Raw genomic sequence first — 5,685 nt, forward strand, 5'->3', positions numbered from 1 at the left:
GTGATGGGGTGGTGTTGGTTGTATTTAAGGATGGGTGGGGTTAGTGATTTGGTGGTGTGGGTGGGATTGGTGGTATTTTCGGGTTGGCGTCGGAGATTGGTAAGTGGCGACTCGGGGTTTAGTGAGTATCCTCTGTCCCACTTTTGTGTTTCATTGTGTGTCACACCACTTATATTTCGACACATCACTTGTGGCAAAATAAAATATTATAATATACTCCCTCCGTACCAATCCAAAGGTAATATTTGCCTAAAGTGTCGTACCAATCCAAAGGTAACATATTGTAAATTGACAATAATACATTTATTTTCTCCTTATATTTACATAAATACCAACCTGTGCCACCCACACAAACCCAATAATACAAGTTTGCTTTCCTCTTTTGCTCCTACTTTTACGCTCTTTTCTTGGTTTTCCCAATTTTTACCATGTTACCTTTGGATTGGTACGGAGGGAGTATATATTAATTTGTTGAGGTGTTAGAAGCTAAGTGGTGTGACACACACAATGAGATACCAAATGGGACAAAGGATTCTCACTGCTCGGGGTTAGGGTTTAGGTTGGGGAAGTTGTGAAGTTGTGAATATACGATGGAGATGTTAATAGAGCAGGTTTGATAGAAGTTTGTAGGAGATCACAAAAACTTTAGAGAGACGGCCTCTCAATAGATAAATTTGTATATTAGTGTGAGATTTAAAACGGGGTATTTCTTGAGTTTAGAATTACCAGGCCAGTAGGACTTGACCCAACATAGTAACATAAATAAGAAGGTAGCTTATATACAATAGATTTGCTAAATGTCGTTTGGTTCAAAGTATTGAAATTGATTGTGATACCATGGAGGTATGCTGCATCCACAGTTTCCCGATATGTCTTGTCTTCAATCCCCAATCATTCCGGAAACATGATAAAACGCACAACACACTCAAAGGAATCCCTGGGGTAGAAATATGTCCCGTTTCAAAATGTAAGGTACACTAAGATCCTGTGTTTGATTCCTTTACCTATTCCATGTCTGGCGGTAGAAAACCTCCATCTGAACCAATGTTTGTGACAAGCTTTTAGATGATTCTATGACAAACCCGGACTAGCTCCTTGTTTCCCCTATCGATGATGGAAGGCAAGCCTTTTCCCCAACAAAATCATCCCATCTCGAAGAGAGAAGATATCAACCCGTTCTAACAAGGAATTGTTAGTTCTTACCCAATTTAGTTGGCGAAGCCCAGTTTTCAAGGTGTATCCATTTATGACTAAGAGAATGAATAGAAGATCATTTTCAAAGAGAGAAAAAAGATGAAAAAGAATGAAAAAATGAGAAAATGAGAAAAGGAGAAAAAAAAAAAGAAAAGTGATGAAAGAAAAAGAAAAAAAGAAAAAAAGATGTTGAAGTTATTGCGGAATGCTTTTTGGTTGAATGTCGAAGTTACAGAGGCCAGAAGTCAAGTCAAGTACCCATAGTTGAAGTTCAATGGGCGAAGCCCAAAAGCTTAAGTAGTAACCTTTTTACCCCTAAGTCCTTCCTGAGACAGTTACAAGGGGATAGTCGGGAATTTTGAGAATCATTCTGCTTGTGTTGTTGTAACACCCCGGTTTATTAAAGAAGTCCTAGACAAGACATTCTCCAATAAAACGGACTGTTACCAACTCGGTTTCCCGAGGTAGTAGATAACAAAGGGAAAGAAGCGCAGTACTTTATTAAACAAAGGTAATGTCAATACAACAGAACTAAAGTTTGCCTCGGAAAATAAAGTGAATGTCTGAAAACATGAAATGAAACTACTAAAGTGATCTAGACTCTAGTCCGGTGGGATCCAAGCCCTCTCTTCCCATCCAAAGCATCCATGGTCTCAAGTACTGTCAATCTGCTCCCCAATAATTTGGTTCATCACGGCGTTCACGAATACACGGGGTCAACTACGAAGTTGAGTAGGAAACGAGAATAAGTACAACAACAAAAATGCATAACTCCATTTCCAATTCGTCACATCCCCCACCTCTCCAAATCACGGACCGCATAATCTCCATACCGTATCACAGACCCCGAATAGTCTCTGTTCCATATCACAGACCCTACATCACGGACCCGAATAATTTCCGTTCCATATCACGGACCCTATATCACGGACCTTCTGAACAATTTTCGTCCCGTATCACAGACCCTATATCACAGACCCTGAACAATTTCCACGCTGTCTTATATCACCACATAATCGGATATGCATAACATAACAAAATTAATATAATAAACGATACCACCTGCAATTCCCAAGACAGTTCAAGAATTCGATTCAGTATTTAAGTGGAAGATAAACCCAGTCTATTCCCTACCTCAAATTGAGAATGACAATCCAACAAATTTGCTAAAAATACTCCACGCGAAAACCGTCACCTAAACATATAATATTTATTAATTATTATTCCTTCAATTATCCCCCATTTCGAAATAGCAATGATACCAAATATAGTGACTTTCTAAAAGTGGGAAGTTTCCTAAAATAGAAACTTCCCCGAAGTAGTAGCCTTGCCCAAAATAGAAACTTTTCTCTTTTAACAAACCCGACTCAAAATCCGTCTTTAATTAATTACTCATTATTAATTATTATTTTATTTTAAATAACTCGGAACTCAAACCAAAACGATAATTAAAGGTTTAAATGAATTATATGGTGAAACGAATCAACACTTGAACAACTCGAACAATCCCGACTTTAATTATATTAAATAACTCGAGAATTAACTTAACTCAATTATTAAATGACTCGGATATTAAATTAAATAATTATTTAAGTGACTCGGGAATTGAATTAAATAACTAACATGTTAATTAAAAGATTCAAACGAATTAAACGATTAAGAAACCCGAATCGAACTTAACAACTCAAACACCCGTCTCCAATTATTTAAATAACTCGGAAGTTAAATTGATTAATTAATTAATACGATATATCAACGAATTCTAATTATTAATCTCGTGTTGACAAAACCCGCTTCGAAACCAAATGCTCCGTCATCAACCTCGTCCCCTTACACGCCCTCACCCTTACCACACGCCACTCACACCACCACGACTACCACCAACCATGTTCCCCACTTCCACACGGCCACCCACAACCACCCCCACTCAGGGTCGACTCCGCCGTGAGTCAAACCAGCGCCACCAAATAACCTGGTTCACCACCACGACTCACCAAACACTCCTGCTTCTCGCCATACCACCACCGCATCCAACACCCATCCCCTTGCCAACCACCACAGACGTGGTCGCCACCAGCCCACGAACCCCGACAACATGGAGCCACCATTTCGACCTCCCCCGAGTCCACGGTGGCTCCACCCCAAAACTAAACACCTAAACCCGTCTCGAAAAAAAAAAACGTAACTAACTCCGTTGTTACCCTTCCCATCGCCGCCTATTACGCCCACTACTACCACTCATCACAACCCCAACAACCACTATGACAACCGTCCCTCACCACACTACCCTTATACTCTATCAAAAGCTACCATAGACGACAATATAAGATACGACACAAACAAACAAAATCCGACATTAATATAAAAACAGAGGATGGAGATTGTTTCACTACCTTCCTGCCACCACAACGGCCACCACGGCCACCCTAGGTCGTCGACAAAAGTCCTCTGCTCGTCCTGTTTGCACCGTCAACAGCCACACACTCTCTCTCTTTCTCACTTGCACAGTAGGGTGTGTAATAATGGAAGGAAATGGGTATGGTTGACGGTTTAATAAGGAAGAATAAGGACAAGGGAGTATGGCTTGTATGGGGGTTGATGTAGGCGTGGAGTATGGGCAGCATAGGTCCTCTAAAAAAATAAACAAACATGCTTTATGTTTGTCTCAAACAACGGTTCCCATAATTATTTTGGGACCGATTGGTTTCTTATTTGTGTTTAACCAATACCCGAATCCTATATTTAATTATCTTATGTGAAACGTAAACTTACGAGTATACTTCCGTATTATCCCGATTAACGACTAACATAAATATGTACCTACTTTCATGATTAAATTTACCGTCTTGTGATTATAGTTTGTTATTTATTATATTATAATATTATATTATTTCGCGACATAACACGGTCGGCTTATAATAATTATTAAAAGTCAGGGTATTACAGTCTTCCCCCCTTAAAATGAACTTCGTCCCGAAGTTCGCTCCCATACTCAAACCTCAAAAGGGTATTGTATATCGTACTAACAGACGTCACGCACTTCTAACTCGGTTAACACACTCTTTTGACACATCAATTAATCATAACAACTACGGAATGTTACATTCTGCCCTCCTAAAAAAAATGTTACGTCCTCGTAACTCACCTTAGGTGAACAAGTGCGGGTACTTCTCTCTCATAGACGTTTCAGTTTCCCACGTAGCTTCCTCGACATTGTGATTAGTCCATAAAACTTTCACTAAAGCTGTTTCTCCCTTCCTAGTTTTTCTTACTTTCCTGTCCAGGATCTCTTTTGGCATCTCCACATAGGATAACTGTTCGTCTACTTCAACAACATCATGGTTCAGTATATGCGAAGGATCACTCACATACTTCCTCAATTGTGAGACATGGAATACATTATGGACCTTAGCTAGAGATGGGGGTAAAGCTAGTCTATACGCCACTTCTCCCACTCTGTCCAATATCTCATATGGTCCAATGAATTTCTGACTCAGCTTTCCCCGTTTCCCAAATCTCATCACCCCTCTCATCGGTGATACTTTCAGCAAAACTTTCTCTCCAGCCTCGAAAGAAATGTCACTTCTCTTGAGATCAGCATAGCTCTTCTGCCTATCTTGGGCAGCTCTCATCTTCTGTCGGATAACCCGAACCTGTTCCACCATCTCTTGGATCATCTCTCGGTCCCAACACCACCGTATCGCTCGATCATCCCAACACACGGGACTCCTACACTTCCTCCCATACAAGGCCTCAAAAGGGGCCATCCCAATGCTAGCATGATAGCTGTTGTTATACGAGAACTCTATCAACCCCAGTCGATCCTCCCAAGATCCCCCAAACTCCAGCACACAAGCTCTCAACATATCTTCCAAAGTCTGAATAGTTCTCTCAGTCTGACCGTCGGTGGCTGGATGAAAAGCTGTACTCATCTTCAGCTGAGTACCCAATGCAGATTGCAGCTCCTGCCAAAACCTAGATATGAATCTCGAATCTCGATCTGAAACAATGTCCTTAGGCACACCATGCAATTTGAGCACATTCTGAACATATAACTTAGCCAACTCAGCCTTACTCCAGGTATCTTTCATAGGAATAAAGTGAGCAGACTTAGTCAACCTGTCAACAATCACCCAGATCATATTGTTGCCTCTCTGAGTTCGTGGCAACCCCACTATGAAATCCATGGATATACTTTCCCACTTCCACTCTGGCACCTCTAGAGGTTGAACCTTGCCCTGCGGCCTCTTATGCTCCCCTTTCACTCTCTGGCATGTCAAACATCGAGACACAAACTCCGCAACTTCCTTCTTCATATTTGGCCACCAGAAAGTCTTCTTAAGATCTTTGTACAACTTGTCACCCCCTGGGTGAACGGAATATGGCGTGGCATGAGCCTCGGTTAGAATCTTCTTCTTTAATCCTTCATTGTCAGGGATGCACCACCTCCCATTGAACCTCAAATTACCATCAGAATGAATGCTGAATTTG

The sequence above is a fragment of the Silene latifolia genome, chromosome 6, assembly GCF_048544455.1.
Source record: "Silene latifolia isolate original U9 population chromosome 6, ASM4854445v1, whole genome shotgun sequence".
NCBI lineage: Eukaryota > Viridiplantae > Streptophyta > Magnoliopsida > Caryophyllales > Caryophyllaceae > Silene > Silene latifolia.